Here is a 26,449-nt window from a genome sequence, read left to right as displayed (position 1 = left end):
GGAAACGGTACTCTACTATCGATCATATCCATACCATCAATCAGGTGATAGAAAAATGCTCGGAATATAACCAGCCCTTATACATAGCATTCATTGATTACGAAAAAGCCTTTGACTCAATTGAAACATCGGCGGTGATGCACGCATTGCGAAATCAGGGGGTAGACGAGCCGTACGTGAAAGTGCTGGAATATATACACAGTGGCTGCACAGCAACGAAAGTTCTGCATAAAGAAAGTAAATTCCCATAAGGAAAGGTGTTAGGCAAGGAGACACAATCTCCCCAGTACTATTCACAGCTTGCTTAGAGGAAGTATTGGAATGGGAGCAGTTAGGGATAAGGGTAGATAGAGAATACCTCAGTAATCTGCGATTTGCTGATGACATTGCCTTGCTAAGCAACTCGGGGGATGAACTGCAAATAATGATTGAGGACCTAGACAGGAAAAGTAGAAAGGTAGGCTTGAAAATCAATATGCAGAAGACTAAGGTTATGTTCAACAGCCTCGGGAAGGAACAGCAGTTTACATTAGGTAGCGAAATACTGGAAGTAGTAGGCGAATATGTCTACTTAGGACAGGCAGTAACCGCTGATCCGGACCCTGAAAAGGAAAGAACAAGAAGAATAGTAATATTAGGATGGAGCGCATTTGGTAAGCACTCGCAGATTATGACTAGCAGCTTACCGGTATCCCTCAGGAGGAAAGTATAGAACAGTTGCATCTTACCTGTACTCACCTATGGGGCTGAGACGTGGAGGCTAACCAAGGAAGTTCTACTTAAGTTGAGGACAACCCAGACGGCTATGGAACGCAAAATGGTAGGGGTAACATTAAGAGATAGGAAGCGTGCAGAGTGGGTCATAGAAAGCTCGTTAAGAACATTCTAGTGGAAATTCAGAAGAAATGGGCATGGGCGGGAAATGTGCGAAGAGAGGGTAACCGATCATCGCTTAGGGTAACAAACTGGATTCCAAGAGAAGGAAAGCGTAGCAGGGGGCGGCAGAAAGTTAGGTGGGCGGATAAGTTTAAGAAGTTCGCGGGGGTCAAATGGATGCAGCTAGCACAGAACCGGGTAAGGTGGAGAAATATGGAAGAGGCCTTCGCCCTGCAGTGGGTATAGTCAGGCTGATGATGATGATGATGATGATGATGATGATGATGATGATGATGATGGTGGTGACTGCGATGGGCTGAACTCGACGCTATGATTCAGTAGCCGTGCAGTATTCACTCTTTCAGCGTCGTCCTCTTTCTCAACACTTCGTCGTGCCCGCGTTCCTTGGTCGTCGTCTTTGCCAGTGAGCACATCACTTTGGTCCCGCGTTTCCCGGTAACACTACCTCTCTCGGGAAAAGGCAATGTCCCGGTGCGTATTAGGCGTGCGGTGTGGAGCGGGAGTAATATGGCTTGAGGCGGGCGACATGTACGATTTCGGAAGTGCATGTAGCAGTCGGTGACTGGGTGGAGCGGTGCAATCTCATAGGGCACGTCGGTCACTGGGCGTAGTATACGGTAAGGACCAGTGTAGTGGGGCAGAAGTTTCTGACACAACCCCACATGACGGCACGGAAGCCAGAGCAACACCAGAGATCCGGGAGGACAGTGCACATCGCAGTGGTGAGCCTCGTAGCGGCGTTTTTGAGCTCCTTAAGAGATGGTGAGGTTGTGGCGAGCAATCTGGCGAGCAGCGTCGGCTCGGGCGATGGTTTCGCGGGCATAGATTTTGACGGGGCCAGCGGCGTGAAGCAAAGTTTCGAAGGGCAGTAAGGGGTCTCTTCCAAAGAGAAGATAGGATGGAGAGTACCCAGCAGTGTCATGACGTGAAGAGTTATAAGCAAAAGTGACAAATGGCAGACTAATATCCCGGTCGCGATGACGGTCGGATACGTACACTGCGAGCATGTCGGTGAGTGTGCGGTTAATACGCTTCGTAAGGCCTGTTCGTCTGAGGGTGATACGCACTGGTGAACTTGTGCCGAACGGAGCAAGAACGAAGTATTTCCTCGGCAATTCGCGAAAGGAAACAGCAGCCACGGTCGGTAAGTAGTTGATGGGGAGCATCATGGTGAAGTATGACATCGTACAAAAGGAAGTCAGCAACGTCTGTGGCGCAGCTGGTTGGAATGGCGCGAGTGATCACGTACCGCGTGGCATAATCGGTGGCCACAGCGATCCCTTTGTTTCCTGAGAAGGACTCGGGGAAGGGCCCTAGGAAGTCAAGGTCAACAAGAGAAAATGGCCCAGTCGGGATAGCAATCGGCTGCAGGTGTCCAGGTGGTAGCACAGGGGGTTTCTTCCGGCGTTGACAGAGGTTCAAGCGGCTACATAACGTTAGACAGAGCGGTAGAGTCTAGGCCAGAAGAAACGCCGGCGCATGCAGTCGTATGTGCGTGACAGGCCAAGATGACCAGCTGTAAAGGCGTCATGCATTTCTTCGAGAACGGCAGAGCGTAGGTGTTGGGGAACAACCAGCAAGTGCCTAGCGCCATGAGGTCGCAGGTTGCGGTGGTACAGCATATTCCCATGAAGGAAGAACAGGGCGAGGGAAGAGTCACGGCTGTGTGTGCGGAGGTGGTCGATAAGAGAACTGAGGGTTGGGTCCAAGCGCTGTTCGTCGGCTATGTGGGAAACGTCCGATATAGAAGACACAGGCGTCCGACTCATGGTCAGTAGAGGAAGGGGGATCGACGGGATAACGGGACAGACAGTCTGCATCCTGGTGGAGCCGACCGGATTTGTATACAGCGGAAAAGGTACACTCCTGCAAGCGCAGTGCCCAGCGGCCGAGGCGGCCAGCAGGATCCTTGAGGGAAGAGAGCCAACATAAGGCGTGGTGACCGGTAATTACAGTGAAGGGTCGGCCAAACAAGTAGGGTCTGAATATTCCAACGGCCCAAACGAGAGCCAGGCACTCCCGTTCCGTAATAAAATAGTTCTGTTCCGCTGATGACAGGAGACGACTGGCGTAGGCAATCACGCCATGTTGGCCGCGTTGTCGCTGTGCAAGAATAGCACCAATCCCGTGGCCTCTGGCATTGTTGCGAATTTCCGTCGGGGCAGACGGGTTGGAATGGGCCAATACAGGAGGATTGGTGAGAACAGCGATGAGGATGGAGAATGCGTTAGCCTGCTCTGGTCCGCATGAGAAAGGAACGCATTTCATCAGCAGATTGGTGAGAGGACGAGCAACAGCGGCAACGGTTGGGGCGAACCGGCGAAAATAAGAACACAGTCCTATAAAGCTGCGGACATCACGGGGTGAACGGGGAGATGGAAAAGCACGAACAGCGCGAACGTTATTGGGATCGGGTTGCACGCCGGTGGCATTCACCAAATGGCCAAGCACTTTAAGTTCGCGGCGACCAAAACTGCACTTCTTTGAGTTCAATTGAAGTCCGGCACGGCGGAAAAATGCCAAGATGGAAGAAAGGCGACGAAGGTGCCTTTCGAACGAGGGCGAGAAGTCAATCACGTCATCCGAGTAACATAGACAAGTCGTCCATTTGAAGCGGCGGAGTAAGGAGTCTATCATTCGCTCGAACTTAGCAGGGCCGTTCCGAAGTCCAAAAGGCATAACCTTAAATTGGTAAAGTCCATCGGGTATGACAAAAGCTGTCTTCTCGCGGTCTTGTTCGTCGACAGAGATCTGCCAGTAGCCGCTACGAAGGTCGATGGAGGAAAAGTAGGGGGCTCCATGTAAACAGTCCAAGGCATTGTCTATTCGGGGCAGCGAGTAAACATCTTTCCTTGTAATCTTGTTCAGATGTCGATAGTCGACGCAAAAGAGCCAACTATTGTCTTTCTTTCTAACGAACATGACAGAAGATGCCCAGGGGCTGTTCGAAGGTTCGATGATATCGTTGGCCGACATCTTGTCGACCTCCTGCTAGATGACTTGGCGCTCAGAAAGGGACACACGATAAGGCCTCTGATGTACAGGCTTTGCATCGCCGGTGTCAATGCGGTGAGTCACAACTGATGTTTGGCCCAGAGAACCGGCAGCAAAGTCACAAATGTCGGAGAAGGATAAAAGCTTGTGCAGGTCCTGAGCGTGTTCGGGGCTGAGGTCAGAGGCAATCATTGCGGAAATAGGGTCGGTAATTGTGGTGGGGAGTACGGGTGTTGGAAGGACGCTTGAATGTGGGCCAGGCGTGAGTGCACAAATGGTGCAGTCTGTGAGAGTGGACAAGGTAGCAAGGGATATTCCTTCGGGGAGAACTTGGGGTAACAGACTGAAGTTCAGGATAGGAAGGTATTCGCTGTTCTGAGTAACGCGTACGATGAGATGATGAAGAACGACTTTGCGGTCAAGAAAGACCTCGTTGATAGGGCAAGCAGCATAGTCACCGTCAGGCACAGGCGGGAAAGGTGAGAGAGGTAGGTAAACAGCAGAGTCAGGGGGCAGGCGAGCAAACTCGGTGGAGCGAAGGCGAGGTGTAGATGGAGGATGTTCTGAGCAGACAGGTAGGTCCAAACGAAGAAGGCCGCTGGAGCAGTCGATAAGGACAGAGTGAGCCATTAAAAAGTCAAGGTCGAGGATCACATTGGTGAGGGCACTGGTTGAGGACGGTGAAGAAAACAGGGATGTGGTGACCGGCAAGGGGGACTCGGGCAGTGCACAGCCCAGTGACGCAGCAGTACTGCCATATGCAACACGAACGCTGGGCGAAGCGGCGGGGGTCTGTACTTTCTTGAGGCGGCGGCAAAACGGTGAGCTCATGATCGAGACTTGAGCACCAGTGTCAATGAAGGCAGAGACGGGAACACCATCCACAAACAGGGAGAGGAGGTTACAGGGCGAAGAAATGGGTAGTAGAGGATTTCCAGGTCGGGATACCAATGCAACGTCACCTCCGGGAGCTGCATTGGCTAGTTTCCGGTGATGCGGCCGGCAGAGGACGGCGAGGAACTGCCGCTAGGAAGAGGTGAACGGAAACGGTGGGCTGGCGGAGAAGGAGAGCACCTGGGCACAGGAGGAGGCGGAGCGATATTGGTGCGGAGCGGCTCATAACGAGGCGTGAAACGGCGGTGACGGTAATCCGAGTAGCGATCAACGTAAGGAAAACGTCGAGGCGGTGATGTCCAGTGGCTGCGGCAGTGGCGATAGATGTGGCCGATACGCGAGCACGTGAAACAGATCGGCCTGTCGTAACGGGTGCGCCAATCATCAGGATTGCGGTATCAGTAGCGTGGCGTGTAGGCGTTGCGGGGCGTAGCAGTGGCGAGCATGGGAGGGACGGGGCTCGAACTGTGGTGTTTCACGGTGTGGCTATAGGGGACGCCCAAGTGTGCAACCTCTTGACGAACGACGGCTTGAATGAGGGATATCGTGGCTAGGTAGCTGTCCGAGGAGGGCCGGTTGGATGCAGCAGGAGCGAGCGCTTCTAGTTCACGATGCGCGATGCGGGTCAGATTTTCAGTGTTGGAAGGTTACCTTAGGGTCGGCAGATCTTCGCACGTGGAGCTAGGGGCAGTGTTGGGGAGTTGATTGAAGCGATGAGCAATGCGTTTGTGTTTGGCCTGCTCGAACTGTCGACAAACCTGCAGAACGGAGTCAACCGTAGAACCGTCCCGACAGAGTAGCAGATTGAAGGCATCGTCGGTTATGCCTTTGAGGATGTGCCCCACCTTAGCAGGTTCTGTCAGGTCTTTATCCACTTTTCCGCAGAGGGCCAGAACGTCTTGTATATACGTAATATAAGGCTCGGTAGATGTCTGGGCACGTGTGGCGAGGTCCCTCGTGGCGGCGAGTTGACGGCCAACCGGTTTTCCGAAGCGGTCATGGAGGTTTTGTTTGCAAACATCCCAAGAGGGTATATCTGCTTCACGTGTTTCGAACCACACGCGTGCCGTGCCATTAAGGTAGAAGATGACATTGACCAGCATCAGCGTGGCGTCCCACCTGTTGTGCTGGCTAACACGCTCTTAAAGCGAAAGCCAGTCCTTGACATCGACCTCATCTGTACCGCAGAATGGGCCAGGGTCACGGGGTGGGCTAAGACGACAGTTGGAGTTGCGGAGGTAAATGGAGCCGCGTCGGTTGTCATCGTGACGGTTCCGAGGTGACGGCCACTGCGGAGATCCAGCGTCAGATTGTGTCGAACCCGCGACCGATGGTAAGGGGATGCACTTAATGTAACGGCACTGCGATGGGCTGAACTCGACGCTAAGACTTCAGTAGCCGTCTGTCACTCTGTCATCGTCGTCCTCTTTCTCAGCGCTTCGTCGTGCCGCGTTCCTCGGTCGTCGTCTTTGTCAGGGAGCACATCACTTTGGCCCCGCGTTTCCCACAATATGCTTTCAAGAAGTGAAGTATTTAATCAAATGTGGGTGGGTAACTAGAAATTGCAAAAAGAAAAATGGAAATGAACTCTCACCTACGTAGGAATTTGCCTGATAAATTTATCTAATAACGAACAGGATTGCACACTAGTTTCAAGTCATGTCCCGTGATGCTTTCCCCGAAGGAGAGAATTGGAATGGTTAAAGGAAGCCCTAATCTACATAGGGAAGTTGCTAAGTAAATTTGATAGAGTGATGAGAACCGCCGGCAGAAGAGGAAAAAATGGTATAAGGATTCAATTTCTTCTTCACAGAGGTTAGAAACGGATAGGCCTCAATGACATAAATACAGCTTTAGTTGCGGTAATCCTGCAGCTCAACACAGTCACATACACCTCACATTGCTTTGAACTACATATGCGCCTATATCAAGGTCATTCCATGTGTTGGTAATACTCTGCGTAAAGGAAAGACTCATGAGTCAGGTAATAAAGACGTTGGAAATTCTGAAACTGTGCTAAAATTAGGTGGAATGTATCAGTTATGAACGGAACAGGAGGTCCACCAAAGCCGGACTTCACTAAAAAAATCTGCCCTCTTATTAGATGTAGTGCCACAGTGTCCAGTGATCCAATGAAAACGCAATTGTTCAGTATGAGGGGGAAGAAAAATAAAGGGTACGGCAAAGCAGGGTACAACTGAAATTGTTGACCTCTTTCAACCTCTTTCAAATAGAGATGGGCAAGACGGCTCACTTTAGTTCGCGGATCGGAGCGGCTCAGCTCACTTAAACGGCTCACTGGCTCACTCACACCTGTAGAGGTGTGTGGGTCGATTAGAAGGGGCCGGATATTACACACACACACACACACACACACACACATATATATATATATATATATACACAGATAAATAAAGGGGAAAAGAAGGTGCTGTTATAATACTTGAATAAAAGAAGCCAACAGTCGGCGAGGCCAAGGAAAGCATTGGAGATTGTAATTAGTCTTTTCTTTTTAATTTTTACTTCGATAATTACATAAATTAGTAATGCAATCTGTTTAGAGGAAAGATGATTAAACACAAAGTCGAAGAAAAAAAACGACGTGCCGATGGTGGGAACTGAACCCACGACCTCCGAATATCGCGTCCAGTGCTCTTCCAACTGAGCTACATCGGCCGCTGTTCCCCCTGCTACTTTCTTCGGTATTAATGTTGTCTGTATGCGAACCTTAAGAGTGTTCACCAACGCTACCCTCAACCATAGTGGCGGACGTGGAACGTCATTTGGCACCGCCAGCGTCACGTAGAACGTGATCAAGAGCGAGGGCAAAAGCTATGCTAGAACCCTCTTACGCTACCTCTTGCGCTACCCTTTTAGGCTACCATAGGTAGCGTAAGAGGGTTCTACCTATGGTAGCGTAAGAGGTAGCGTAAGAGGGTTCTAGCATAGCTTTCGTTAGCTAGCATAGAACCCTCTTACGCTACCTCTTATGCTACCCTCTTACGCTACCATAGGTAGAACCCTCTCCATAGGTAGAACCCTCTTACGCTACCATAGGTAGCGTACGAGGGTTCTACCTATGGTAGCGTAAGAGGGTTCTACCTATGGTAGCGTAAGAGGTAGCGTAAGAGGGTTCTAGCACAACTTCCGCCTTTGCTCTTGATCACGTTCTACGTGACGCTGGCGGTAACGCAGGACGTTCCAGGTCCGCTGCTATGGTTGACGGTGGCGCTGGTGAACTCTCTCAAGGTTCGTATATAGACAACATTAATACCAAAGAAATTAGCAGGGAGGGACAGCGGCCGATGTAGCTCAGTTGGAAGAGCACCGGACGCGATATTCGGAGGTCTTGGGTTCGGTTCCCACCATCGGCACGTTGTTTTTTCTTCTTCTTTATGTTAAATCATCTTTCCCCTAAACAGATTGAATTACTAATTTATGTAATTATCGAAGTAAATATAAAAACAAAAGACTAATTACACTCTCCAATGCTTTCCTTGGCCTCGCCGACTGTTGGCTTCTTTCCTTCATATATATATACATATATGTATACATATATATATAATAGTATCAGTTACTCCATGCGGTTTTGATTGAGTTAGCGGTTTCGGCCCGTTGAGATGACTGAGGAAAGTGTTACTAAGAACGCGGAACATTCGGACCCCTTTGCTCTGCGGACGAGTAATAGTACCGCTCCCCACTCGTCGGCATGGAACATAACCACAAAAATGCCAGAAAAAAAAATGTGCGGACTCCAGCAGCAGTCATCATCATCATCATCAGCCTTATTATACCCACTGCAGGGCGAAGGCCTCTCCCATATTTTTCCACTTAACCCGGTTCTGAGCTAGCTGCATCCACTTGACCCGTGCGAACTTCTTAATCACATCCGCCCACCTAACTTTCTGCCGCCCCCTGCTACGCTTTCCTTCCCTTGGAATCCAGTTTGTTACCCTCAGCGACCATCGGTTATCCTCTCTTCGCACTACATGTCCAGCAGCAGTGCGCCCGCGTAACCCGCGGAAAGCTCCGAAGGCAATGGGTTTGTTGTGACACTGACAAGGAACGGCGGTATAGTTGCTTTCTCGCTTTGCGTTTTTTAAACTCTCACCCGGATCCGACAGGCAGGGCTCACTGAACGAGAGCCGGCTTTTCAAAAGAACCGCCGTTCCAGCCATCTCCCAGATCTCCATCCATAGAACAAAACAAAAGCAAAAGAACCACCTCCCTCGCTCTCTTAAAGAACAGCGCACTCCGCTCAAAACACAGCCGAGGGCGAGGAGATTATTGCGAATCTTGCGAGAAAGGGCAGGAAGTTGCTTTCTCGCATTGCTAATAGATGGCGCGAAAGTCGCACCCATCTGTGACGGAAAGGTTCACTGAACAAGAGAACCATCAACCAGGGCCCGAATTACGGACTCCGCTCACAAGTTTGTGCGCGTGACGTCAAAATTACGGAGCTGTGACGCAGCCTTGAGACGTCAATCGTGATTAGTATACGAAATCGTCCAATTACCAGTGACCTTTAACGTGGCTCCGCCCGAGGTAGTTCTGAATCCTCGGCAAACGCTGTTGCCACAGTGTGGCACAAAACTGAGCAGGGACCGTCTCCTAACTTTCTGTAACACGACGCAATTAATACGCAATAAGTAAAACAGACAAAAGTTTATTTTGGCAAGGTACACTTTTTAATATTGAATAACATTAAACTCATGTAGAAGCGTTCTTAGTTTTGTAAATATACTTTCTATTAGGTAACTTTGGTGGCCGCGAGGGTTCGGCGGCGGCGTCATGGCGTGCACATGGCGGCCTGCAAGCAAACAGCTGATTGCCCGACAAGGTGCTGCTTTTCTAAGCGTCGTCTGAAATCGAAGTACTGTGCGGATGCCGTGAACATGCTGAAAATCTAATAAAATGCAGTCGAAGTTCAGAGCCTGCAGCGATAAAATTTCATAGAGCGCTTGACACAGAAATGGACAAAGAAAACTTGCGGAAGTGTTTGCGGTCGGCGCCTACTAGTATCGATGAGAAAAGTGCTGAAAGTGTAATGTGCAAGCTGTGTGGTTCTATTTGTTTCTCTTTAGGAAATTCAAGACGACTGTGAAGCATGTAGTGTAGGCCAAAATGAAGTTCCGTGGTTGCATGATCATCTGTTTGTATGTAGCTGGATAGTTTAGAAAAGAACATGATCATGGGAATGCTCCCACACCAGCCGGGACTGAACCTGAAGCCTTCATTCACTGCAGTGCCACCGTGACAGGGCTTTCGATGTAGTGCTCATTGTAGTGTGCTCTATTTTTTTGCTTTGTTCTCAATGACTGGGTTGCTTTGCTTTTAAGCGATACCTTTGTCAACACACCATTTGCTTGATGCATATGTGACATTTTTGCACAAGATTGTATACCCATGGGATTTTCTACTTATGCTACAATCAATGCGAGCACTAAAACTCGCAATATTATGCTTTCAATTTGCCAGCTTTACACTTTTAGCATTAAGCAAATGCGTTCTATGCATCCTAACAGTATATGCAGGCCTGTAGTCCTGAAAGGCTCACCAATGGAGACTGCCCTATGCAAACATTGTACATAGCACTACTTGTGTCATGTTTCTGCACTGCTAAGTGCCATACTTTGTTTCCTGCTTCTGAAATATGCCAAACCTATGACAACTACTATGCAAGCCTGTAATCATTAAGCAACTAATCTTTTGTGCCTTGTCTCTGTGTCGTAGTTTTATGCACAATACTTTCATTTCTTGCTTCTGAAGTATGTCAGACCAGCGATGAGTACTGTGCCAGCCCTCAGGCTCTAAAAAGTAGTCTTGCGTGTACTCTCTGTGTAGCACAATTGTGCAGCACGTCAAATAACTGCCGATGCTATTGCAGGCAGTTGGCTTCGCTGCTGCATATTCAAGCGGGTGAAATGCTGCAGGAAAATAAAGGTGCACAGTGGATACACGTGCTTATCAAAAAACTTCTGTGAGGCTTTCCCATTCCGATAGGCATCACAATTGCTGCCTTGTTGTGAAACACTTTAATTATGTACTCAAACACACGCACACACACAAACACCAACATGCACGGTTGCAAGCAAGAGTGAAGGGGGGTGTATGAAGACAAATTTGACTTGACAGATGAGGTGTTTTAACGCATGGTTCGAGAATATGCATCTTTATCACAACAGGTTTCTGGCACAGACATGAAACGAGAAGACGCTGCACTTGGCTGCCTGTAATGAGTTGGTCAGCTACGTGTGGTATATCACGGCCGATTGCTGTGCTGGGATTGACACCAAAGCGGTTGCCGCACCATGGGCAGCTGTGCCAGCCTCTGGTGGTAGGTTCTGTGTAACAGGCTCACAACATGATTCTGTACGGCTCTTCACTATAGATATGCATGGCAATAGTGATCCCACTTCCATGTAGCCAGTGCACAGATGTGACCCTTTCTTGTCCAAGCCAGCAGCACCCTCCTCGTCTGCAGGCAGGCAGAAAGACATCCAAAGACGTTATGCAACAGGCTCTGGCTGGTAGAGAAACGTCTAGTACTTTTTCAAGCACCGGAAGCGGGTCTTCAGCACGGCGATACAGTTATCCACCATTAACCCTGTGGAGGTGTATGCCTCGTTCTATAACCGTTATGGAGAGTCCGGACCGGGATTCCATGGCACTGGCAGCCATGTCTCCAACAGGTGCCCCTCTCACCAGCATAACCGAAAATGGCACGCTGTTAAGCACATTCTTCGTAACGTCGTTGTCGACCTCAACAGCCTCATAAACGCCTTACTGACACAATGGAAGAGTCGCATCAAGTAGCTCATTGCCAGGTTTTGCAGACAATGAATGATTGAACGTTTCAGCAACACTGCTGTAAGGACAGCCTTGCACTTCATATCGGTATAAATGATGCCCCATTCCTACTCAATACAGGCATCAAACACGCCTTCCCATCTTCGTTTCTTACGTAGGCGTTTCAACAATGTACTAGTGTCTTATGTTCCAGCTTTTATAAAAGCCTAAGAACGGTAATACATGTGAGGTGTGCGGAGCATACCGTAACTTATCTTGCAGAGAGCAGCGCGGCTCAGTGTCGTGAATTCGACGTCTCGCAGCAGGCCGGCCTCGATCTGCGTCATGCCTGTGTGCAGCCGAGAGTGTCGATCGCCAGAAGAAAGCATCATGCCAAGATCCCAGGTAGAGAGGTTCATAGCCAAAATCATGTTGGCATCTGATATCTGAAACACGGACATTTCAAGGCTAATCGTAGACGACCGATGTGCCATCGACAAACCCGATGACGCCGGGTATGCTGCCGTGACGAAGGAGGCCTTTCTTCTTCGCCGTCCTAGCTTCACGCCGCCGCAAACGCTTTTGAACTGTCGGCTGCGCGAGGCCGATGTTCGCCGCGTTGTCAGTAGCGGCTTGGAAGCCACTAGCAGTTCGGAAAAAGCGCAGTGCACACATTATCTGCCGCCACACAGACAGCACACTCGGCCGCACACACCTATCTCAGTTCATCGCGTCGCACAGTCACTGTCCTATATCCTTCTCGAGTAGCAACATGCGTCGAAACATCTCGCCCGGCACGTCAAACAGTCTTCGTACACCATCCTTCGCCGATGATCGAGTCAGGGCGCCACCGCTACCGCCTCACGAGAACGCCAGCCGCCGCATAGATCGCCGCCATTTTCCCTTTGTGAGCGCTCACAAACAAGTTGTGAGCGGCTCGCGTCGCTCACAACCCCCGCCCACAATTGGCTAGTAGCCAACGTCATCACTTCAAGTGTGTTCATGACGTAAACAGCAGACGTCGATGATGTAAAGGACGGCCACTCCCGCCGTGTTGCCGCTGGCCAACAGGAAGATTGTGAGTGTGAGTGTGAGTGTTAGCCGTCTGTAATTCGGCTCCAGGTCTCTGGAAGACCCGACGGCTGCGACCACACCGATGGCTTCGACCGTTTCGGCTCGGACCGCTTCGGATCTGACGGCTCCGACGGATCCGGCTTCGACTTTGCTGAGCCAAATGGTTCACCCGCTCTTTGAAAGGAGCGGCTCCGAAGATCCGACTCGCTCTGGAGCGACCCATCCCTAGTCACAAAGCAAGCCTTAGGTATATTACTACGAATCTTTATTAAGGCCAACTCAATGGCCAAAAACTCAGCAAAACAACTGGGCGTATAGTCAGGGACCCCAAATGAATAATTACAGCCAAGAGCCAGGGAGTACGTGCCAATAGCTGTCTTCTCATTCCGCTGGAATGCATCTGCAAAAATGGCAATATGGCACAGAACATTGGCTAAATACTCCTCTATAAGGCAATTTAATACATTAGCAGGCAAATTCTTATCATTCCCTGGGAGGGTGTCATCAAATGAGATTACAGTATCAGGCCACCGGTGATTGACTTACTAAAAAATTCATTGACACGGAAAGTGTCGACAGTACGGAAGTAGTAAACATAACCTCAGGGAGCTTATACCTAGGCCAAATATTATCAAAACATATGATGGATTCGAAGTAAATATGAGGTTAGCCAATCCAGGGACAGGCTTCAAAGACCTTAAAAACATTCGCACAGCGAGAAGCTGAAACCACAAATTTAAATTAGGAATCCGAGCTTCCAAGTGCACAGTACAGCATTAGCCATTGATTTGTGCAGACCTAAGCGAAGACGCAGAGTTAGTAGTTCTAAAACAGACAGGGGTCAAAGCTTTTACTTTAGGCACCCTGGAAAGAGAATGGAGCCGCATTAAAGTATTGGCCATACGTAGATATTATGAAACAGGAGCAGTGTATGCCGACGCATAGCAAATAAATATTTTGGCAGATTCTCGCCAACTGACCAAGGGCACAGTTAAGCACAAGATTTCTAATTTCGTGCCTCCTTTCTAACTGTTGATCGTATATTATTATACAAGAGTCCTTCAATGCTTCTATGGTCAGGAAACGCCGCCATAACGCTATGGGAGAGCATTATATGTTGAATGCGTCTTCCGCGATGCGGCCCACGGAGTGCTTTGTGGGCCAAGCCAGCGTCGTTGAAACCGCGAGGTTACAGGCGGAGAGCGACGCCGGTTGTGTGGAAGCTGCTATTTTCGCTCTAAATATTGCAGTAAATGTGACGCGCTAGCCTGCAATGCCGGAGACCTGCTGTGTGACGGGTTGCCGTTCTGGATTTAGTGGCACGCTGCAGAGGGCCTCCCTGTTCTGTTTGCCGAACTATGCCGAGCAGCATGAAACCGGGCGATACCAAGACTAGAAAGCGGTGAATTCAGTTTCAACCCAAAGCATGTCCGTGTCTGCGAGAGGCATTTTGATCCCCTGAATATTATTCGGACTGACGAGTTTTTAGTTGGTGGACAGCCTGTGTCGCTGTAACGCCAGAAAGAAACTCAGACCCGGCGTCGTCCCACGCATATTAGAAGGACTACCATCGTACTTGAGTAAGCCGAAGCAACGAACTCGCAGGCCCAGAGTCAAGCCACCAGCAAAACGACTCCGAAAATCGTCAGAGTCAGCGCTGTGGCAGAAATTGCTGGCTCTAAAAGCGCATACCAGTTCGCTGCCGCATACGGAGATGAAGGTAAGCCGCTCACGTCACTGGGCATCTTTTGTTGTTGTTGTCAGCACGTTTTTCCTGCAGTGGACTATATCATCACCTATTTCCTCGTTCAGAAGAATTGCGTTTTACTTTTTCGTGCAGATATGACACTGATCCCTGAACGTGCCTCCACACGTTCACACACTAGCCTTCAGACAGAGGAAGCGAAATGTTCACTGTCAGAGCTACAGGCAGCGAAAGGCCAGCTGCGTATCGCACAGCAACACCTTCGCCTGTGCCAGATGAAGCTGGCAATGATGGCAATTAAGGCAAACAAGCGCAGAAGATTGTAGGGAGACATCGCAATGTTGTCTTCGCTTCAGAAGGTAATTTTTGATCAGTGGCTGATGAAGTCCACCCTGAAGTATTCGAAAACAGCAAGGTGAAAGAATTGCACTTCAGAAACTGAGCGGAAACATATGCCTGTAAATTACTGTTCTGAAATTAATGATCGCAGATTGCGGCTATGTGTGAGTTGTGATGCTTCCGTTTTAACTGTGTCAGAGGATAAAAAAAATATCTGCTTTCCAGTTTTAGCTGAGTCCTTTAATGCTGGCTTTATGTCTGTAATGAACGCGTAGAGTTCTCTTTTTTGTTCCACGATTGCTGGCTGCTGGAATCCATTTAAAGTGTGAGGGGCCAGCAACGCGTTGCCTACTTATAATTTATTGTTTTTGTCTATATAGATATAATAAGGATGTGGCTTTACGGCTGTCTTCGTCTGCAGATAAAGTCTGCAGCGGTGTACACGTTCCTATACGAGAATGATTATCTGCCTCAGCAAAACCCTCGCACAATATTTGGTTACATGCAAAACCTGAATGCTGATTTTGGTTTTGATTCAAATCTATTCACAGTCCTAAAGAAAAAGCTGCAAGCCACTCCAGACAGAGTGCATCGGGGTAAACATTTGCTAAAATTGTGTTTGAAGCATTTGTGTGATACTGAAGACATAGTTTAAAATGAATTGAAATTGTTTTAGCTGTATTGATGTTTGAAGAAATGAGTGTGAGAAAAAGCGTTCAGATGAGAGTCCGACATGGCACTCGTTTCATAGGTATTAGTGGCAACATCGGAAAGCTTCAGACGTGCTTCCCGCATCCATGCAACCCTGACAAAACAGTTCACACAATCCTAGACCCACCTCACATATTTAAGTGCATTAGGAACAATGTGTAGAAGGCTGGAAGGTTTTTGGTAAGAGAAGGATTATTATTTGACACTTATTGCTTATTACTTGCCAGTGCTCAAGCTGCTTTCAATTTCTTTATGTCGCATTTGAATAAAGGCGAGAATTCTTTCGTAGGTCTGGAATTTGGAGATGACTGCCTAATTACTGGAGAGTTTGTCATAATATGCAGGTTCGATGCTTTTAGACAAATGAATGAATTTTCCGAATTGACCAGGAAGACGCAGGAGCGGTCCGAAGGTAAGCTTGGCTGAAGGGTAACAGAGAGCCTTTTTTCAATGAAGGAAGAAGTCTGAACATAACAAGTAGTAGAAATGCTATCCTATGAGTGGTGTCTAGTTGAATTTGACGGATATCTTTAAATGAAGAGGGAGCATGTTGGCCACGTCTTTGGTGATAGGGTGTGAAGTTCAAGCGGCCTCGGCAAGCTCCAGCTGGTGCATAATGTTTTGTAAAAATTACAAGGGATCAAAGCTGCTGAACCAATTATTGAGCGAAAGCATTACCTGCGGGTGACCGAGCGTTCTTCTTCTCATTTTCTTCTTCCTCGCCCCGCATATAAATGTCCGCTGTAACGAAGCGGTATGAACGTGCATTAGTGGCCTATAAGGGTAACGTAAATGCTAGGGTCCTAGCATGCTGATTCTGATATAACCGCCCCCGCGTGAAACGATCGAAAGACCCAAGTTGGTAGCCCCTGCCGACCGCTTGAGCTGGTAGCCCAGCTTTCACCCTAGTGTCACGTGGGGTGTGACGTCACAGCGTCACGTGGGTAAGACGTGGCTACCGGCCGCGCTTCGCTGAAGGCTCGAAACCTAGAGCAGTATTGCTTTCGTAATAAAAATAAATATTTGACGATGGCGCTGGGCATGGCAATAACAGGAAACTTGTACCGCGAAACCCAGGACGAGCGATGCTAGCCCTAAAAACAATTAACAAAATAAACGATGTGTCAAACAGATAGGAATACTCAGCAGTACCGTAGATGGAAAGAGGCACTGGATATCAATGTGGATGTTGTCGAAAGCCTGTAGTAGGGGTGCTAGTTGCCGAAAGGGGATTCCGCGCGGCGCTTTTTTAGACTGCTGACTGCCGGGACACGCACGAGCCCAGGAGCGCACGTGTTTGTTGATCCTCGGCGAGTGGTACCTTTCGAAGCACAAACATTACTAAACTAGGCAGTGCAGGTCTTCACATAGCATTAAATTTGACAAATACAGAGTTAGAGGTCATTCATGGCCAAATGGTACGCTACCGCTAGGTCCCGCAATGCAACCTTCCGCACTACATTGGTGTCACGCCACAAGGGGATGACCTTTACTCGTTGACATTTGGATGACAGACAGGAGCTGAGGAGAGAGTGGAAGGTAGTTGACCACGTTAAATGACGAGATGCCAATAGTCATGACATCCGTCAATTGGTATAAGAGTCACCAGCAACGAAGCCTTGTCTCAGAGCCAGCCATGCTAGATAAATCGGAACACGTCTGATCATGCAGCATACACTGCTCGCTCTACGTAGGTCAGTGCGAAAACCATGCTGTGAAGCTTTGGCTGAATACCATGATTAAAAATGTCAAATATCTGCAATTTTTGCGAGCATATGTTGGATACAACGGGTTTCAAAATGGGATAGCCAAGGAGGGAGCATCATAAAGTGGCGAAAAGTAGGGGACGCCAAATAACACGGAGAATTTTTTAAGCGTCATAGATGGTAGGTACAGGCACCCTGCGCATCTATCTCCAGAGCGACATACGCGCCACTCGTGGCGGCGAGCGCTTCCCTGTCGTGAAGGCTAGAGAAGACCCAACAATGGCTCTCGGAGTGCTGTGTCTTACTGTGCGCGTCGTCACGATTGAGCGCGGCGCCTCTTTCTCGGATACAAATGCCGCACATAAACAGCCGGACAAACTGCTGTGTTGCAGACAGCAGCAATGAATTCGCCTGCAGAAACAAAATTTTATGATTTCTCAACGCAGTATTGAGAGACAAACCAACGGTAGTGTTGGATTTGCCTTGTTCGTCGCGAAAAGGTAATTTATAGCTTCGTTTCTTAAGCACTGCATGTTGTATAAGTAGGCACATGCTGAAGTCTTAAAATGCCCAATAGGGGAGTTGGCATTTGTCATGCATGCTGCACGTACATGACGTTGGATAACGGCACCGTACATCGTTCATTGCATGCGTGGAGCACAGTATGTTGATTTGTTTTTATGTTTACCTCTGCAACGAAGATGGCATGGATTGGGTGCCTTCAAAGAAATGCAAGATATGCAGTAGCAATTTCGTGGGAGATGCAAAATCGAGCGAAGAAGGGCCGCCGTCCTACGCCTCAAGTGCTTTCCGCTCAGCATACAAAGGAGAGTGCATGTAGTTGTTTCGGTCGCTACCACAGGCATCACTTTATGTTGTATGAATGTAGCGGTTATATGGGTCGGTTGGCATATTTCATAAAACAACAAGCGCAACAGTCAGGATGCCAAAAATCTCGCAGATAAATATATCGCTTACTTTAATTTTTTAGTTTCCGATGGCGCAATGATGTTTATGCGCCATCCCAGACGCAACTCGGAAGATTTACTTCGACCTCATCACACATTATTATCTATTTCACGTCGTGCACACGGCTTGCTCCAAAACGCTTCGTTTGTTTTTTGATGTTGGCGCCTCGAAATGTTTTTTCAGCCCCATTAATTGTTCAAACTCCCACCTTTACAACCAGCGGGCCATCGCTATAGTAGACATCCCTGCTGAGATGCGGAAAAAGCCTCAATAACAGGCGCGAGAAAACGTCCAAATGGGGTGCAAAACGCTACCTTGATGATGGCGGCGCCTAGCGGGTGCACGGTGCCTAGAGATTAAGAAGAGAAGAAAGATACGGAAAACCACTGAGCTGAGACCCTTCTAGAGCTTCATTATTTCCATATTCCGTGTCATTGTGTTGCGCTGTGGTGGGGTCGGCAAAATTGAGGTGGGCTCGCGAAGCGGCAGAGATGAAAAGTAAACACATACAATGGGCCAGCGTAAGCATTAGGACATGACTATACCACCCATCGTCATAATTTCGCCGCATACTGAAGGTGACAGATGTAGTGGGGCAAAATTTACTGTCCTGCTACTTGATGGCAAAATATAGTGGTTTAAGGTCCGTAACAATGTGGTACTGCTGACTTCGAAAAAGTTTGAAATGCGTACAGACGTTTGCATGAAGAGAACTGTAGAACACTTTGTAGAATATTCACACATGCCGTTCATAAACGACAAAGATTTGAACGGGCGATTCAGAAAAGACGACGAAGAAAAACGGTGCTCCGCTTTTGTGCTGCCTTGACTGGCTGTTGGTGTTCTTCGGTGCCAGAGTGCCAGAGCGCCTTCGGTGTAACGTTACGTTACAAATCTGGTGAAGGAATTGCCAGGTATCGATCCAGTCCTGCATAATCAACCTGTCAATACGAAGCTTACCCCCGTACATCAACTCCTCGGCCGCCACCTACATGGAGAGCCCCCTGAATTCAGACCCCTTCCGGCCTCTACCAGGACGACGCACCCTCAGACGGCCGTAGAACCTGCTGCAATGACATCTGAGAACGGGCTTCCCTCCAACATCCTGTGTCATCAGTCGCGAGCACCCCCATCATTTCATGGCGACGTGTTTGAGGACGCCGAGGACTGGCTTGAGAACTACGAACGAGTTGCTCGTTACAACGGGTGGACTGATGAGCGTAAACTCCACAACGTGTACTTCGCTCGTGAAGTGTCTGCACGGACATGGTTTGAAAACCATGAGGCTTCCTTCCCATCCTGGGCAGCCTTCTGTCGTGATTTGAAAGCCACTTTTCCTAGCGCCGACCGCCGGCAGCGAGCAGAAGCTGCGCTACACTCTCGCAATCAGTGCCAGAACGAGAGCGTGCGTATGTTCTTAGAGGACATGACGCGCCTTTTCAAGAGTGCAGACCCACAAATGCCAGAAGATAAGAAGCTGCGTCACCTGATGCGAGCGTTAAACAAGAACTTTTCGCGGGACTGGTGCGCAGTCCACCGCGCACTGTGGCGGAGTTTCTCAGCGAGGCAGCGACCATGGAGACAACGCTGCAACAGCGATCCCGTCAGTATAACCGTGATGTGAACATCACTGGGTCCGACGCACCCCCTGTGCAGGTTGGCAGCGACATGGACGCATTGCGAAATCTCATCCTTTCTGTCGTGCGGGAGGAACTGCAAGCGCTCCGGATGCCTTGCAACACACCTTTTCCTTCACTGGCTGAAGTAATCCGGGACGAAGTGCGTATGGCAGCTGAGCAAGTTGCTCACGTTCCCCAGCAGCGCGTTTCCCACCAGACGTTCGACACGAGGCCCACCTACGCGTCCATCCTAAGTAAGGCTCCCCCGCCGGACCATAGTATCAACGCCGCAGCTCCAGCAATGGAGCCGCAGGGTCCTCGCATGGAGCACCTCCCATGGAGTCGCACAGAGCCTCGCTACTCCCCTCCGCCAATCTACCAGCGACCCCGTAAAAGTCAAGTATGGCAGCCCCGGGATCGTCGGCCCCTGTGCTATCATTGCGGTGAAGCCAGTCACCTTTACCGGGCGTGCCCATACCGCTGCGTCAACATGCGGGGTTTCGCCTCGGAGGGCCTTTACCCTCGGAATGCAGAGCGGCCTACTGAGATTGCAAGCGACCTTGCAGAGCGACAGTACCCCGTCACATCCGGTTACCAAGAGCGTCGGTCTACGTCCCCGACGAGCAACCGTTCGACAAGTCCCAACTCTTCCCGACGCCGCTCTCCCAGCCCTGGCCGGGAAAACTAATACCAGCGGCCTTCGGAGGCAGGGTCGCTGATGTCGGGGAATGTGAAGATCCTCCGTCATCGCCAGGCCGACCCGATGAGATTTTGCTTGTGTCAGGTAGCGACAGCATCCGGCATACTACCTCCGATTTGTGTGTAACGATTGATGGAGTGGATGTCACCGCGTTACTCGGCACTGGTGCCGATTATTCAGTAATGAGCCGTGGTCTCGCCCGAGAACTGAAGAAAGTTTTGACACATTGGTCCGGCCCGAAAATTCTTACGGCGGGAAGTCACTTGATTTACCCTGCAGGCAATTGCACAGCGCGGGTCGGCATCCATGGTTTTGTGTATGTCGGAGAATTTATCGTGCTTCCTGAGTGTTCGAAAGACTTGATCCTTGGTCTAGACTTCCTGCAGACCAATGGCGCTGTCATTGACCTGAAAGAAGCGCGTGTTTCCTTTTCGACGAAACGAGCCGTGGCGTGCATTGAAAACGAAGATCCGGGTCTGACCGTTTTGCGTATAGTCGACGATGACGTGAGGGTTCCGGCACGTTCTTGTGTGCTGGTTCTTGTAAAGCATGATTTGTTCCACGATTACGAGGACATTGCGGATGGGCACCTTCCGCTACTACTCGAGAAGGAATTAGCCGTTGCTCGAGGACTCGTACAACTCCAGAACAGTTGTGCTACTGTCCTCCTGACAAATTTTGCTAAGGAGATGCGGCATCTTGCCAAGGACACGGCTGTGGCCGTCCTTCACGATGTTACTGCCTTACCTAATCCAGTGGCCACTGCAGGGCTGTCCAAATTTGCTGACATAATTTATACAGAACGTTACCAGCGTCGTCATGGTTGAGGGTTTAAAGCAACTCAACTGAAATGCCATCAATTCCGCTAGCTTTGTTCTTAGCAAGGCTGGCTAAGGCCCATTCAACTTCACTGTTGAGGATGTCCGGCTCGAGATCAGTAATGACAACCATCTTATGTTGGGTTTGCACGTCCGGATCCTTCTTGTACAGTTTTTCTGTGTATTCCTGCCACCTCTTCTTTATCTTTGAGGCTTCAGTGAGGTCCCTGCCTCATTTGTCCTTTATCATGCCCATCTTAGCACAGAAGCTTCCTTTGATATCTTTGATTGTCTTATACAGAGCTCTTGTGTTCCTAAATTGGCTGTTTTCCTCAACTGTTTGGCACTGCATGTTCAGGAAGGCATTCTTATCTCTTCTTGCTATTTTCTGAAAATCCGCATTGAGAACCTTGTATCTTTCTCTTTCCCCCACAACGTTTACCATCCTCCTTTCCTCAGCTATTTGCAAAGCCTCTTCAGATAACCAGTTTGCTTTGTTGCATTTCTTTTGCTGTGGAAGTACCTTAGTAGCAACTTATTGTATTATATCCCGAACATGAGTCCACATCTCTTCAGGCTCTCTGTCTTCAGATCTAATTCTTGAAATCGATTCCTCTATTCCACAGCATATTCTGGTGGAATTTGATCCAGGTCATACCTGAAAGGCCTACTAGTTTTCTGCGTTTTCGTCAATCGAAACTTAAATTTGGCAACAAGAAACTGATGATCGGTGCCACAATCGGCCTCAGGCCTTGTTTTTACTGCTTGTATAGCGCTTCTCCATCTGTGTCGGAAAAGAACATAATCAATCTGATTCCTCTACAGACCATCCGGTGAAGTCCATGTGTACAGGTGCCTCTTGTGCTGTTAAAAATAAGTATTAGCTATGGTTAGGTTGTTTTCTTGAGAAAACTCTACTAGCCTCTGCCCAGCTTCATTTGGCTCACCAAGACCGAACTTGCCTGGAATTCCGGATATTTCTTCACTCCCCACCTTAGCATTCTAGTCTGATGATGGAGTGTGGACTAAAAGGCATTGCAGGTCAGCATAAAATCTCTCAATGTCAGCTTCTTCAGCAGCAGTGGTTGGTGCATAGACTTGGATAACTGTTATGTTGAAAGGGTCAACTTGGATCCGAAGTGAAATCATTCGGTCGTTTTTGGGGTTGTACCCTAGCACTGCTTTGCCCATTCTTAATTCAAACCAACCTTTAATTCAAAATGTACAAAAAAATGGGCTTAACTTAGGCTCATTCATTAAGGGTAAGCTTGGACGCTGCTCCTGGAAATTTGATGTTGCCTAATATTCGTTCAGCTGAACGCGCTTTTTGCCTTAAATGTAATGCTGGCGGACACCATTATTCAATAGGACGTTATAGCATTTCACATACACCGACAATGTTTTTCCCCTTTAATGTAATGGACCCGGTACTGGCAGGCGTGAATCGGCAGGTTTGTCTGGTATACTTGGATGATGCCGTTGTCTTCTCCTCAAGCATTCGAGAGCACCTGAAAAGGCTTTGGACAGCGCTCGAAGCAGTCTAGACATCAGGGCTAACGTTGAAACTAGAGAAATGCATTTCACCTACAAAGTAACTAGGAACTCAGACCCTAAGTTGAAAGCCCTAGCCAATTTCCTCGAAGGAAAGCTCGCTTCTTCTCCTGGTGTGTTTAGGCGGCAGTTATTGTCCTTAATAATAAACAATGACGTCACCATGAAAAACAATTTCGCAGCCAACACAACCGCGCAACTCCTTGTTGTGCCCAAAACCCTCAGACAGGAGATTCTGTAGGCGCTGCAAAATGAGCCTACAGCGGGGCATCTCGGCTTTGCGCGCATGTTGCACAGGATACCAGAGAAATATTACAGGTTAACTGCTGACGTATATCATTGTGTGAACACGTGCCATGAGTGTCAGCAATGCAAGACGCCCCCAATAAGACCAGCTGGTCTACTGAACCCTGTACATATTCCGACAGTCCTTTAAAAAAAATTGAGATGAACGTCCTCGGCCCCTTCCCAACTTCATCAGCGGGGAAAAAATGAATCATCGTGGCAGCCGATTGAGTGACCCGTTACGCCGAAGCGAAAGCTCTGCCCAACGGTACAGCATAAGACGTTCTACGTTTTTCGCCTAGCGAATTTTACTGCAACATGGCGCTCCTGAAGTGCTCATCACAGACAGAGGAACAGCATTTACGGCGGAGCTTATGCACGTCGTCTTGCACTACAGCGAAACAAGCCACCGTTGAACAAATGCCTACCATCCCCAGACCGATGCACTTACGGAGTGCCTCAAGAAAGCGATCGCAAACATGATCGCAATGTACGTCGACGCCGAACGGAAGACCTGGGATGCCGTCCTGCCGTTCGTGATCTCCGCATATAGCACGGCCGTCCAGGAGACAATCAGATCGACGCCGTTCAAGCTCGTGTATGGCACGGAGCCCACGACGACGCTCGACGCAATGCTGCCACACGTAACCGGCGAGGAGAACCTGGACGCTGCCGCCTGCCTTCACTGTGCTGAGGAAGCCCGATAGCTTGCCTGGCTCCGCATAAAAGACCAGCAATGTACTGATGCCCGACGATACAACTTGCGGCGACGCGACGCAGAGTGCAGGCCAGGAGACCAAGTATGGGTTTGGACGCCAATACGCCGCCACTAATGGAGTAAAAAGCTCTTGACACGGTACTTCGGACCATACAGAGTCCTGCGACGAATCGGACAGCTGGACTACGAGGTCATCTCAGACGTCCCGACCACATCCCAAAGGCACCGGGTGCACACAGACGTTGTCTATGTTTTGCGCCTCAAACCATATTATGCGCTTAAGTTATTTTGTTATCTACTGTTTTGTATACCTTTCTGTGTTTATGTGCATAGGTTCGATATCTTTTTAAAGGGGGAGTAATGCCGCAAACCAATCAAAACGTTTTTTTTTTTTTCTCGACAGCTGTCGGTCTGCGGTCTTATGTTCCCGATTATGGCACGCGCATCAGTTTTGTGTTCTTTTTTATCAGGCTCGTTGTCGTCAGACGCAGTTTATCAGTTTCTTTGTCGCGCGAGATGCGCCGAGATGTTTCTCGAAGATTCATGCCAATCGTGTATGTTTCAACAATGTTCTAGGGTTTGCTGGTCACCGTTTACAGCTCCACGGCCGCTCAATGGAGGCGCACTTGGTGCGGCCCGTCGCGCCGCGCCTCAATGGCTGGGGAAGGGCGTATTCAGAGAAGTTACAGTTTCCGCCGTCATTCTCCGCGGGGGCGCCACCACTCCAGGACAAGGCGTCGCCGGCACGGACGAACAGACGGCACGGAAGGAGCGCGCTGGCTGGGTTGGCGCGTGTTATCGTTTTGACTACTCAGCATAACAGCGTCCTAAGCATATGCAGCACCATGCCAGGCAACTGCTGTGTGCCGCTGTGCACCACGAAAGCAAGAAAAGATCGGTTACCATGAGTTCCCGTGCGGTTCACAACGTCGAGCAGCATGGCTAAAAACATATCTCGGGAGGGCTAGGATGGAAAAGGAAGCCGGTGGGAGCCGAGTGACGAGTTACTGGTATACTCCACTACACTTCACAGATGACGATTACAGGAACAACATAAAAATGAAGATCCTGCTTCATTCAGCTGTCCCCTCCGTGTTCCCGAACTGCCCACATTACAAGTTAAGTTACTCACGCGGGCTCATGTTGAGCCAAACAACCTTGAAAAAATTAATGTGCGCAGGTCAATAGCTTTATTTTCACCACTTGTTATAGATACACTTCATTTCCTCCTGGACAACCCCCCGTGTCATCCTGAAGCATGTGTGTTTCAAGATAGCTGCGCCACGATCACTTTTATGACGATGATATCAAAATGGTATGCCTTGCCCAGCATCGCATAAGTGAAGCCATGGAGACACCAAGAGGAGCCGCTCTATTTGTCAGATGACGAGCGACTCTCTTGGTTAGAGTTGTACTTGGCCATATCGAAGACATTCAGGTCAAAGGAGGCACGTCGAAGCAAAGGCTAACCAAACAAACGTACGAAGCAACAATCATGACAACCAGATTCACAGTGGCGCAAATTAAGTACCTTCTTGATCACATCAAGTATGTTACAAAAATGTCTTCTGTGTGCCTTACTGGTGCATTGCATTTAACCGAATCTTACTTTCAGCTTCCGATACGGCCTAAGGCAGGCTCTGAGAGCGGGTCTATAGTATTGCTTTTTAGCAGCCTAAGACAATTCAAAGGCGGGAACGACAAAGTTGACGCAAGGGCTGCAGTTTTCACCTCGGAGAAAATACTGAAGGTACCACTAGCGAAAAAAAAATATATCGACTAATGTTATGCACATTTTGCCATGCTTTGTGCAGGTTGGCATCTTGCAAGCATCAGTCTGTAAATGCACCTATCAACAATAGGCAGCCATAAAACTTGGCATTCGTGATTATGAAAGTCGTACCTTGCCAACTGCCATATCACGTCTGCTGCGAGAGAGTTTTCGAGTCAGCTTGGATTCATTCTTGTGTGGTGTGAACCAGCAGCTGACATAGAGTTAGCACCGATTGCATTCTTGGCTGGTTACCTTGCACGTCCATTTGAAGAGAAAGTATGAATAGTTTTACAGAACCTCATGAAACATTTTTATTTATTCTGTTTTCAGTGCCTGCCCGTGTTTTCATTACTTATATATTACCAAAGTATAAATAACTTCTAGTGCTTACTTTAGAGTGTCAGTAATTTTAGTTTATTAGTCCCCATCCATTTATTAACTTTGTGCCTTGTGATTCCTGCAAAACCCTGGACTTATCAAAATTCTTGATGATGGACGCCTAAGGTATCTGAAAATCACCATGCACCTTGGTTAGCAAGGTGATGAAGTTCCCGCAGGTCATAAGAAGCAGCAAGCTATGCAACATGTTAATTTCATCCCTTCTTCCCTATTTTGTGCAATTTCCGGAGTTGATTTGAGAGAGAGAAGACCGCAGTCACACTAAGGACCTAACCAAACTAATGCGACCACTGCTGACCAACTCGACAGGCAACATCAATGAGACAGTGGAAAAAATCACGCTTGCACATAAACCTTTTCGAGAAAAGTTCTTCGCTTGTAAAATCAGCTTGCGTGTCTTCTGTGCATCACGCGGCTTCATAATCAAACGAGAAAAAAATTGTCTGAGCCTGCGGGCGCCTCGTTGAACTGGCTGTCTTGTGTTTTTTCTTTTGCAACAGTTTGTGT

Source organism: Amblyomma maculatum, chromosome 10 (genome assembly GCF_055883805.1).
Source record: "Amblyomma maculatum isolate TAMU_Amacu chromosome 10, ASM5588380v1, whole genome shotgun sequence".
Classification (NCBI taxonomy): Eukaryota; Metazoa; Arthropoda; class Arachnida; order Ixodida; family Ixodidae; genus Amblyomma; species Amblyomma maculatum.
Note: the sequence above shows the minus strand (reverse complement) of the source record.